Source organism: Lynx canadensis, chromosome B4, assembly GCF_007474595.2.
Source record: "Lynx canadensis isolate LIC74 chromosome B4, mLynCan4.pri.v2, whole genome shotgun sequence".
In the NCBI taxonomy this organism is placed as follows: domain Eukaryota; kingdom Metazoa; phylum Chordata; class Mammalia; order Carnivora; family Felidae; genus Lynx; species Lynx canadensis.
In genome coordinates, this window is record NC_044309.1 from 4012971 (window position 1) to 4026574 (window position 13604).

Below are 13604 nucleotides of genomic sequence, written 5' to 3' on the forward strand. Positions count from 1 at the left end.
TAGCCAGTAGTGCTATGGGAGGGAAATAAAGAAGGCGGCATGGACCTGTGGGTCAGTGTGCGGAGCAAGAGTTCAGACGGATCTGCTTCAGAATCTGGCTTAACCCTGAAGGGATACAAAAGTCTCTGACCCCGCGCCTCCTCATGGAAAGAAGACCAAGTGTGGTAACACCTGTACGCTGCTCACACAGGGTGCCTGCCACCGGGAGCATTCATACGTGTTAGCAATGATCGTTTTTCTTAGGATTTTTCCTATGTGGTAAGTTTTATATTTAGGTCTCTGTCCTATGACTTGTACACTCTCCAGGTGGGCTGTAGTGTTAACCTCCCAAGAACATGCATACTTTCTCTAAGGAAAATATTTGTGGGTAACAGCATCACCTCTTTGTTTACTCTTACGCACCTATCGCAACTACGGCACGATACGGGATGGAAGGCAATTCAAAATGAGGTGGTGCTTACCTCCTCTTTCTTTTTTTTTTTTTTTTTAATTTTTTTTTTTCAACGTTTATTTATTTGTGGGACAGAGAGAGACAGAGCATGAACGGGGGAGGGGCAGAGAGAGAGGGAGACACAGAATCGGAAACAGGCTCCAGGCTCTGAGCCATCAGCCCAGAGCCCGACGCGGGGCTCGAACTCACGGGCCGCGAGATCGTGACCTGGCTGAAGTCGGACGCTTAACTGACTGCGCCACCCAGGCGCCCCTTACCTCCTCTTTCTAAGCAGGGAAGGCACCTCATGGATAAAGGCAGACAAGTCCTGTCTCGGCTTATACATGAACTGTCGCGGGGTCTGCTTCTGGGGAACCCACACTAAGACACTGAACATTTTCTTCTCTTATATTGTTCTTTGCACTACCCATTGTTTAAAAGATCATAAGTCTGAGGAACACCAGATGCTGCTATATTTAAATCAGTCAGCAATTATGACTACTATTTACTGGGAGCTTAACTGACAATACAGTAGGGAAATACAGTAGGGAATGAACAGTTGTGTGCTATGAAAGTCAGTCGACGTGCATCTGTTCTCCGTCTTATTTGTGTCTGGTGTTGTGCCAGGTGGTGCGAGAGCGAGCACGGCGGTCAAGAGCTCTGACATGACTGTCAGGAAGCCTAACCTACAATTCTTGTGACGAGGTCTACAGAGAAGTAAAATGAAGTTCATGTGCCGTGGCTTCTGACAGCCTCGATTCAGCTCTCAATACATTGACCTGGGGAAAGTCTGTCAACAGTCAAAGAGGAAAATACCATTAGTTTTTTTTTTTTTTTTTCAGTTTACTTATTTATTTTGAAGGAGAGAGCATGAGCAGGGCAGGAGAAGGGAGAGAAAGAGAGAGAGAGAATCCCAAGCAGGCTCTGTGCTTTCAGGGTGGAGCCTGATGCAGGGCTTGAACTCATGAACGGTGACATTATGACCTGATCTGAACCCAAGAGTTGGACGCTTAACGGACTGGGCACCCCGGATGCCCCAGTAAGATACCATTATCATCCCCGTTTTGTACAAGTGAGCTGGTAAGTGAGCTGCAGCAAGGTCAATGTTATGCTCCCTGTCACTACTGGAGAAGACCTCAAATTTAGGTTTCCCATTCCTACACCACCTGAGAGTTTTCAGCACCAACTCTATAAGCACATATAACCAAAAGTTAAGCCTGTTTTATTAATTTAACTTATACTTCATGCTAGAAAAAAACGGCCAGGTTATTTTTGAGACTTTGTGTGTGTGTGTGTGTGTGTGTGTGTGTGTGTGTCTGTCCGTGTATGTATATGCATGTGCACATGTACATGTGTGTGAATGTAAGTGTGTATGAATGCTATATTCATCAAACACTAGAGAGCTAACAAGAAAGACAAAGGAATTTGGTCTGGAATATTATTCTGGTTCACAAATTTTACCAAGCTTGCCAAGCAATAAAAACCAGTTTCTAGTCCCTATTTTGATGTAACTCTTCAAGGATGGTTTGACTACGTATGTGAGGACACGCAATTTTCTTTTTCATCGGATTAGACTGTCAACTCCAGTAAATTTGGCTTTTGAAATAGGAGGGGAGGTTAAAATCACGAAAAGGAAATTAGACAGGATAGAGACTCTTTAACTCAGAAACAGAGGAACCCCTGCTAACGCAATGAAATGAAAGTATATGCTCAAAGGGACTATGAGCAAATCGCATACATCTGCCCTAACCCAGAAGGAAGGGTCAGTTTCTCGCGATGTAGGTAAGTAACCATTTGTGAGAACTACATTTTTTTTTCCATTTGTTTTCAATACTGGCTACATGTGATGATGCATTTTATTTCAGGCTATGTCTGAAGACAAAAATTGGTTCAATTCTACTTGTCTCCAGAACTGTATGATTCTCCTCTATTTTTTGTTCCTTTGGGCTCAAAATTATTTGAGGGAAATGCTCCCTTTCATCAGTAACTCCTTACTCCACCAACAATATCCCATAACTGATTCTAATATCACTTCTCATTGATCTTATCTTGTTGGCTCAAAATTCATATTTATGTGGCTGTATTTAACCTGTAACTCTGGCTCTGCAGATTCTGACATTATTTTTCATAGCATGTCTTATTTCTCAGAGTGCCCAGGTTTGCTATCCACCCTGGTTGTTGGGACAAACCTATCTTGGTGAATTTCTTTCATGGGTCTCCATGATGAGGAGACAGGAAGAAAGGATTCTGATATATTTTGATGATTAGTGGTCACTGGGGTTAACAAAAGTTGAGAAAAAGTTGACTCAATTTTTAGGCTTATAAAATTGTTTATACAGGGCCAAATAATTCACTTCATTTTTTTCGTGGGGAGAGATGAAACGTAATTTAGAACTTAGATTCTTTGTAGGTGTTGATCTCGGGAGTTGGAGAGGCCTGCAATGGTGGGTTTTGGTTAGCGAGGAGACATCAAGACCCAGTAGGGAAGGAGGATACTGCAAAGGCAGGACACTCTAAACACAACAACGGAGCTCTGGAAGGGAGAATACTAAAGGGAGCCGCCCCATCTTAGCCCACGTCCTGGGCTCTCGCTGTGCCTTCCGTTACGATGTACCAAGATGGCACCGGGGCTTTACAGACACTATACGTGATCCTAGAAGAGCAAGCTATGAAAGAAGAAAAGGGTAAGCCAGAAATCTAAGCAGCAGCAAAGCACATCTGTCCTTGGGTATTTCCCGGGCAGCATGGCTTCCCACACAGGGAGCTCCACGAGGCCCTACGGTTTGAGCACCTGTGGTTTTTCTCACATCCTGCCTAATTCTTCTTTCTAATACCACATTCCGACTGTGGCCTTAGTCTGGTGTGTAAGCCAGGCTTTCGCCAGCTCTGAGACACATTTCCCAGGCTGTTTTGGACACTTAGAAAGGTTTAAAAGAGAAATTATAAGGACTGATTTGTCCAAAGGCAAGAAATAATGTCTCAGTGTGATGAAAGGACATATTTACTTAGAAAGTTATACATTTCTTAACGAGTAAGACTTCATCACTTACCAAAATAAATGTGTTTTAGCATTAAAAAACAAAAACAAATTACTTTATGTATTCTCAGGCATGGGACCCTGCATACTATCTTATATATGGCTGTGTTGTTATAAAGTTATGAAAATGCAGCTTTCTTAAATGGGGAAATGGGTCATTTTCTAAGTGCAGTCTTTGTAGTATCTGGTGGCTGTATGCCTTGACTTTCATATGCTACCTATACAATAATTAAAATATGTAACAGCTCAGTAACACTCTTCCAGTTTACACTACTAAAGATTTTGGGCATCCCAGTTTCGCACGGATAACTGCGTTTGAACCGACCCTCTGTAGCTGTAGGGTAGATAACTATTTCGCTGGTCCTTATTGCTTCTTTTTTAAACTTTATTTATTTATTCATTTATTTGAGACAGAAGACAGAGACAGCGCAAGTGGGGAAGGGACAGAGAGAGAGGGAGAGCGAATCCCAAGCAGGCTCTGTACTACCAGTGCAGAGCCTGACAGGGGGCTCAAACTCATGAAACCATGAGATCATGACCTGAGCCGAAATCAAGAGTTGGACGCTTGGGGCGCCTGGGTGGCTCCGTCAGTTAAGCGTCTGACTTCGGCTCAGGTCATGGACTCGCGGTTTGTGGGTTCGAGCCCCACGTCGGGCTCTGTGCTGACACCTTGGAGCCTGGATCCTGCTTTGGATTCTGTCTTTCCCTCTCTCTCTCTGCCCCTCCCATGCTCATGCTCTATCTCTCACTGTCTCTCAATAATAAATAAACGTTTAAAAAAATTAAAAAAAAAAAAAGAGTTGGACGCTTAACCGACAGGGCCTTCCAGGCGCTGCAAGTACTTATTGCTTCAAAAGTACGTAGATAACGGCATACCTGAGGCACCCAAACATTCCCTTATTGTTAGGGCAGTAAATGCACAGATTTTGTTAACCAATGTGGTCATGTAAATGAAAGAGGAATGGAATAACATAAAACCTTTTAGAATTTCATTAGTCATTAGGGGCATGGTAGAGGTAAGTAAATCATTAATGTTTTAGACATTCTAGTAGTTTTAATAGTTTTAGCTTCCAATTGGGTTAAGACGCATATATAGATGTCCAGGGCCAGCATTGTGGATATAATGACAAAAGAAAAACCCTCTTGCAGGAAACATTATGAAATTATGAGCAAAAGCATCAGAACACATTTAATTTACTAAAATACTATGAAAGGCACACATAGAAGACAACGCTGAGGACTTTCTCAGCCTGAGTCATGGGGAAGAAAAAAAAGTTGGTAGAATTTGAAACCATAAGCATGCACCTCGAATATGTTTTGAGCAAGTGTATTTACACTACTTACAAGGCCCAGAAACCACCAAGCTAAGACATGAACTTAAGAATTATTCCCAAGCCAGTTACTTGCCTGGGGCTCTTGGCAAAAGCAAATAGAAATCCACTAAGGGAGATGTTCAACGATCCAGGCCACAAGGGACCTTCACTAAGAAAACAGCCTTCCAACATAACATCAGTGACAGCGTGTACAACTCAAGTCAAGACTGAAACTCAATGATCTGAAATACTAAGATGGAAATCTGAAAGACTATTTTAAAAAGAATATAATTAGGGGCGCCTGGGTGGCTCAGTTGGTTAAGCGACTCGACTTCGACTCAGGTCATGATCTCAACAGTTCATGAGTTTCAGTCCTGAGTCGGGCTCTGTGCTGACAGCTCAGAGCCTGGAGTCTGCTTTGGATTCAGTGTCTGCCTCTCCCTCTACCCCTCCCCTTGCTCATACTCTCTCAAAAATAAATAAACATTAAAAAAGTAAAATAGCATAACACACAATAAAAAGAATATAATTAAAATGCTTTAAGTCATAAATATGATCGAAGTCCTAAAAGAAGAATAAGACACAATGAAAAAAGAATAACAGAAACCCAGTAGCATTTAAATTAAAAACTACAGCCTTTAAATCTTAATGGATGGATCTAACAGCAGGTATAATACAGTTAAAGAGAGACTCGGAAGAAGACAGACAGGGAGACAGTGCAGAATGATGCCAGGAAATACTGGCAAGGGGTCGGCGAGACAAGATCATCGTCAGGTGGGTGGGGTGGGACGACACGGCTCAGCATTTGTGCCAGCGGCATTCTGGAAAACTAGGTTAGAGAAAATGGAGGTGGGAACAAACGTCAAAGCCACAGAGAATTTCCACATGGAAAGTAAAACGACAAAGAAAGAAAAAGATCTTACCTAGAGAGAACAATTTTTAGTCTAAATATAGATTTCTTAACAGAAGAAATCCAAAATAATAAAGATAGCAAATAGAAAAAATAATTCAGAAGTCCTAAATTCTTCTAAATATCCATTGACCAAAGAACACCACCATAGATAACATAACACCGCAAAAACAATGTAAGCAGTGTTTAGAAAAGAAGCTCATGGGGCGCCTGGGTGGCTTAGTCGGTTGAGCGTCCGACTTCAGCTCAGGTCACGATCTCGCGGTCCGTGAGTTCGAGCCCCGCGTCAGGCTCTGGGCTGATGGCTCAGAGCCTGGAGCCTGCTTCCGATTCTGTGTCTCCCTCTCTCTCTGCCCCTCCCCCGTTCATGCTCTGTCTCTCTCTGTCCCAAAAATAAATAAATGTTAAAAAAAAAATTAAAAAAAAAAAAAGAAGCTCATCTGATACGACTAAATTTGTATTTGGAGAAAAACAGGTTGCCATTAAATGCCTATATTAGGAAACTAGAATAACAAAGTTACTGAGTAAAATTTTCAACAACAAAAAAAATTTTAAGTTACCACACATAAACCTCAAAAGCCGGAATGCATAACAGAGTACTAAGTATGAGAGCACAATTAATGAAATAGAAAACAGTGTATCAGTAGAAAAGGGTTAAAAAGCTGAGAATTTACTCATTACAAGTTTGAGAAAGGACACACTCTCAAAAAGTTTAAAAATAAAAATAAAGAAAAGTGTATGTAAATAACAAGAGACGTTAAATTAAGGCAGGTAACTCATATACTTAAAAATGAAAAATATATTTTATATGAATAAGTTATACTTTTACATAATTTAAACTTTTACATAGAATGGACAACTTCAAAAATACATAAATTGCAGAAGGTATAAGAGAAAAATAGAAAATTGAAATGAGCTTTCAAATCCATGTAATTAAATCAGTAGGTAAAAATGTATCCATAAATAAAACCACTAGGACCAGATGAGCTAAGTAATATTTTCCAAACCTTCAAGGAATGTAGTCCCAATTTTTTACAAACTCGGCAAGTAAGAGATAAAAAAGATAGAAAATCTCCCCAACTCATTAAACAAGGCTAGAATGACCTTGATTTCAAACCAAGAGAGTTAGTATGTGCAAGGAAAGTTCTAGAACAATCTCACCTTCAAATATGATGTAAAAATTCTTATCTACAATATTAGCATACTGACTGAACCCAGTGTTTCAAAAAATGATGATACTACATGGTTGATTTAGATAATATCAAACTAGATATGGGTTAATAGCAGGAATTCTAATCAATTTAATTCTCCACTCTCATAAAATGACCTTAGTAAATGAGACAGCAAATCAGAGCCATAAGAGATAGCCCACGTTTACCACATAACATTTATTTGTTCATAGCATAGGGGCCCCAGTGGCCAGAACTCATATAGACAACTAAGAAGCAATTATCCAACGGCTGGAAACTTAGAATTTTGAAAACGCTAACTCAGACTTGGCAATGGGGTGAGTGGCAATCCCTGCCTGTGACACATGACACAGTGACCACGAAAAGGGCTTCAGAATTAGAGCGTGGGAGTGGAAGAAAATCCTTGGATGTCTACAGCACTGGATCTAACATCGAACACCCTCAGTCTGGGGTGACACCCACAGTTCCCTTTGGAAAGTGACCCCACAATTCTTGAAGATGATACAAGTTTTTCCTTAGTGGTTAAGTGTGTCTGTCTACCTGAGGTAATTATGGGATTAATAGAGACAAAGTGAATTAAACTTGTAGATCAATAATTTTGATAGAACAGGAAAAAAATGTATTTTAAGTATTTAAATTCATCCATTAGCATATTAAAATATATAACAAGATGACATTTTTAATTCCAATTTAAAATGATACAAGTGAAACATTTTTAATATGTTCTGATTTGAAACCTTGTTAAGTTTGTAAACGGTAATTGAAACAGATAAGGGAAATTAAAAATTGCTGTCTTTATTAGTTTATTAGATTTTAATATCCACCGTGAGCTTGGGAATGCAAATCTATCAGGCAACTGAGATGATTAAAAATGAATGTGAATATATAACATTTTACATAGTTTGAAATGTTTAAAGGTATTTAATAAGGCTATAACAATACCTTTACATTATGGCTTAAATTTTGATTTTTTTATTTCAGTAAGTTATGGTTAAGTATTAACCTAAGTAACATCTAAATTGCCTTTACTTTGACCCAAAAACTAGCCTTGCCGACAATCTCTCAATCCTTTACACCTTACTGGGATTTCAACAGCCCACAAACAGCAACAGCAAACCACCTTACACATCAGCAAGCTCATTAACAAATTAAGAAGACTAAAATATGGTAATCTTTTATGATTAAAAAAAAATCTCTGATAAAAGTTAACACCTATACACAGTACTGTCAGGTGTTCTAAGGAGTTATAGGGATGGAAGACTGAAGAAAGTGTTTTCCTTAACTCACAGGTAGGTTATTCCAAAAGTCTGCACAGCCATACTACTTAACGGTGAGATCTTAGAATCATTTCTAGGACAAGTCGGCAACAAGACAGGTGATTAACAGGGCCGTTACTTTTTAACATCATCCAGAGGTTCTAGACAATGCAATAATACCCACAAATGAAATATAAGTTATAAAGACTGAAAAGAATCATAAAATCTGACTATTTTACTAAGCATATGATTTCTACTTGGAAAATTAAAAATAAGCTACAGAAAAACTATTAGAACTAATAAGAGAATTGTATCCATTGTGGCAAAGTACATTAATCAATGGCATTTGCAAATGCCAGCACAATTGGAAAACATGGTTCTTAAAAGGTATAGGGGCACCTGGGTGGCTCGGTCGGTTGAGTGTCCAACTTCAGCTCAGGTCATGATCTCTCAGTTCAAGAGTTCAAGCCCCGCATCAGGCTCTGTGCTGACAGCTCAGAGCCTGGAGCCTGCTTCGGATCCTATGTCTCCCTCTCTCTCTGCCACTCCCTGCTCATGCTCTCTCTCTCTCTCTCTCTCTCTCTCTCTCTCAAAAATAAATAAGCATTAAAAAATTTTTTTTTAAATTATAATGATTTTGAAGTAAAAGTAGGAAAACATCTTTGGTTACATTTGGGGAAGGAGACTTTCTCTCAGGGAAATCTTAGGAAGCAAACAATATACAGGAAAACAAAAGACTGACAATGTTTGATTTTATTAAAATTCAAACCATACCCATGAAAAAATAAAATCACCAACTGCATAAGATAAACCACACACTAAAAAAGTTTGTCTACAGTCTATACAAACAAGAAAGGATTATTATACAGGATATATTGAATCCTTACAAATATACAGAAAAAGAAACTGTAAAAAAAATAGGAAACTAGACAAAAAAAGGAGAGTCAAGGATAAGAAATGGAATTGCCAAAAAGCTTATAAAAAGTGACCGGTTTCAGTAGCCATCAGAGAAATATAAACAGGCCTAATAAAATACAATTAAATACCCCAACGAGAGGCACAGATTAATGTCTGATAAGAACAATTTGACACAAATGGAGGAACTAAGACTGCGCTGTTTGAGGAGAGTGTAAATTGTCTAGGAGCTTGAGATGGCAATTTTGCAAACCTGGTAAGTCTTAAATGCATCTGTTCTAAACCATTCTTGAGGTTACTCGTGGGCCCTAGAGATAGTCTCATACACTCATACACGCTCACCAGTAAATGTGTACAGACTATTTGTGGTGGTGTTTGAACTGGAAGAAAAGTGGAAAACAACATAACTGTCACTTATAAGGTGGGTACATAATAACACGTTTATTCATGCAGCGGCATTTCAGACAGCAGCTCCAATGAATGAAACCGAATCTATATTTGCAGAGCTAAGTCTCCCAATTATGAAGTACAGAGGAGAAAAACAGAGTCACAAAAAGACATAAACAAGATAAAACACGTATGTGCATTTTACAAACACCGCTGTGGTCTATTATTTATGGATGCGTGTCTGCGTGCTCTAAGCGCAGACACAGAGAGAGAAAAGTCAAAAATACAATTCCCGATAGCGGTTAGTCCTGCGGCAGGTGAGGAGTGAAAAAGAGTCATGTCAAGTTGGAGCTGTATCTCTTCAGTTTTACGAAGACCTAAAAACACAGAAGGATGGGAAGAAAGAGACAGTGTGGGTGACAGAGTCTGTGAGAGACATGGGCAAGCCGGTGGCAATTTGTTCATCTTGGTGGAGGACACACAAGCACAGCCGACAACATTTTCTGCATTTTTCGGCACGTTTGGAATGCTTCCATAACGATAAAAGTTACGTGAAAGGTCTATACCGAATACTCTACGATAACAAAATAAGTACGTTAGACAAAATGTGAGGTTGTATGTGGTGTATGTGCAGGAAAAGTGCAATCGAATTTATATGCTATAGTGTTAACTTCACACATACCCTTTAAAATAAGGAGGAAGAGTTCCTAGATTATTTTGATCTAAATTTAACAGAAAATAATCATCTGGTCTGATAGTGATTGCGAAGATCTTGGAGTGTTATGGTAATAGTTTTAACACATGCCATTGCTGCTGTCATTTCCACAGTATGCCTGGGAAAGCTTTTCTTTTGAAAAATGGATAAAGAAAGAAATATGAAATCCAGATGTATAGAATGTGTACATAATTTAAAACAAGAACTACAGCCTGCAAAATCATCTTTAGGAGAATTTATTTTAAATGCTACTGAATTTTATTGAATTTATCATGGTGGAGGAGTCACTGAAACATTCAAGGAAGGCAGCTATATGAAATAAGTCTGCAGATGCACGCTATGTCTATGTACACACGACAGAGGATGGGGGAAGAAGCGAGGGCAGGTGGGAGAGGACAGAGAGGGACACGGAGAAAATGCGCTAGGGTGTATTTTAAAAGCTCTTGTAACACATCACATAGCTGGCAGTTGGCAGGAAGTAAGGACAACCTTCAGAGGCCCCACAACAACGTGAGCATGATTCCAAGAGGTGGGGGCACTGAGGCCAAGAGCTGCTGCAGTTAAGTGCCACCAGAACCCAGGTGACCTGGAGCAAGCTCGGGCAAGGGCATGGAGGGGACGAGACAGAGGGCGTCTGCAGTGTGAGAGGGGAGCTATGCACCCCTCCTCCCCATGCCCCAGAGCGATGACATCTGGCACACCTGGAGAGTGACACGTTTGCAGGTAAACGGGACAGAACCCGAAAAAGGACACTCCAGGGAGCTTGTTCTCTAGGTCTCGGCCTCGGGTGTAGCGAGGAGGAAACCCATAACCTCGAGCTGGCTAGTACGATGGGCTGGAATTCACGTCATGTGTCGGGTGGAAAGGAAAACGCAATTCTCGCGTAAACAGACCCCGCTTAGAGCTGTGCGTGGTACAAGCGACCACAAATGCTCTCGCGATGAAAGTACCCTGGAGCTCCACGCTGAGATTCGGAGCATCAGACCGCAAGCACTGAAGACATTTTCATTTTCTGACATAATAAGAAAAGTAAGGTTTACAAGTCATGAAAATGTGGATGTAAAAATATGAGCAAAGTTAAGAGGCCACTAAATGATGGAACAGACTTGAAAAACGACCTACAGAAATTTTACAAATAAAAACAATCACTGAGATTGAAAACAGAATATAGTAGTTGACTTTGAGATCAAGTACGTGTGTAAATCTAAGCAAATTGAGTGCACTGGTAAGTGTACCTTGGTGGGGGGGAGGGGGGGGAGGGGTGAATAAAAGAAACTCTCTGAACGTGGACAGGAAAAAGGAAAAAGGAGAAAAGAAATGATAAAAAAGGAAGTGTGCAGAAACATGGATTACAACTGAGAACACCTAAGATTTATCAACGGGATCTCAGACAGAGAGAAGCAGGATCATGCGGAAGAGGCCATATTCAGAGACAGCTGCCAGAAACTTCTTTTGGGAATGCAAATCCAGTGAGCCCACTGACTTCCTATCTGTAAATCTGAGGCAAGCCCTACAGCCCCAAAGGCAGTGAGGATATTTTATGTTACGGAATAACATGAAAGACAGGTTTCCCACAGAGGAATGGCAATTAAATGAACAGAAACACCTAATGCCAGCATTCAGGGGAATTGTCTCTTCAAAATGCTGAGAAAGAAATAGCTGTCAACCTGGAGTTTCATATTCAGCGAACTCAAGAATGAGAACAAAATAAATATATTTTCTTTCAGACAAAAACTGAGAGTTTTCATCACCAACCAACTTGTGTTACAAAGATACATTCAAAGAATGTACTTCAGAAAAACGCAGACTGAATCCAGATGGACAAACGACGTCAGGAGGTATGGAGAGAAGGAAGTTAAGAATGTGTGTATGAAGCAATAAAATAATGTTTCGCCAGAATAAGACCAAACTATCTGAAAGCAAAGTATGTGACCTGCAGAGGCTGAGCACAGTCGAAGCGTTCAAGATTCTTGACTTTTCTAAGAGTGCGGTACGAATAGCACTTAAATCTTGATTCCATTAAGTAAAATGGGCACGTTAAAATTCTGGGGTAACTTTAAGCAAAGAGAAATTGAACTTATAAATTTTAAAGGGTAGAATAAAAATGGGGACAGACCAATTCCTCAAGTATTGCACACAGTGGGCTGCATGAAGAAAAGTAAATGTAGAAGAGCAGCAGAAATGAGATGGCAGAAATAAATCTAAATATACAGTAAACACCATAAATGGGAAAGAACTGAATCATCTAGTTAAAAACAAAGATTGTCAGCCTCAATTAAAATATCTAACCATATGCTCTTTACAAAAGACACACCTAAATAAATTTGAAAAGTTTGCATCTACAAAACACACCAAAAAACCCAGTGAGGAATTAGTAAAAATATAAATAAGCAAACACACAAATTAGACATTTAAGATCCTCCTGGCAAAATGCTATCTCAGGAAGAAATAAAAGCATAGATAACCCTGTATCATTAAAGCAATGAACTCAGCAATTCACAATATTTCCACCAAGAAAATAACAACCTCAGAGAGTTTTGTAAAACCTACCAAAAGTACAGAAAACAAAACCGTTCTTACAGAAATCTCAGAAAATATAGAAAGGGGAAACAGTCTTATTTATGAGACAAACTACAGCCATCACAACCAGAGTAATGCAGCGTTAAGTACAGAAAACTGGTGTCCAATCTCACAAGTGCATCGAAAACAATGTACTCTCGTCCCAGCGAGTTTATCAGTGTAAGAAATAAGGTAATTTACCACATCAAACAAATGACAGAAATAAGCTAAAGGATCATTTTTAAAAAATTTTTTTAATGTTTTATTTATTTTTGAGAGGACAGAGTGTGAACGGGGGAGGGGCAGAGAGAAAGGGAGACACAGAGTCCGAAGCAGGCTCCAGCTCTGAGCTGTCAGCACAGAGCCCGACGTGGGGCTGGAACCCACGAACTGGGAGATCATGACCTGGGCCAAAGTTGGATGCTTAAACCGACTGAGCCACTGGGCATCTCTAAGTGATCATTTATTAATACAGAAAAAATAGGTGATAAAATTGAACAATCACGCTAAAAATGTTAGCAAAGTGAGAACAGAATTCGGCTTCTTTAATCCAATAAACATTGTATTAAAGAAAAAAATGGTAACCATCTTCATGTCTTATGGTTGAATGCAACTATTCCCTCTACTCTCTAGCAGTCCGTACACAAGACAGGGCGGTCTGCTTTTCTCTTCACCTTTGTCCTGGACATCTTAGCCGCTACAGTATAATAGAAAAAACATCAAACAAGGATTAAAAAAGAAGACACACATATGCCATTATTTAGGAATGACACCATGGCTTTAGCAAAAAACACAAATATATAATTAGAATTAATAAGACACATTAGCGGTGCTTTCAGACATGGAAATAAACAATGAAAGGTGTCGACAACAAACAAACATCATAAATTGT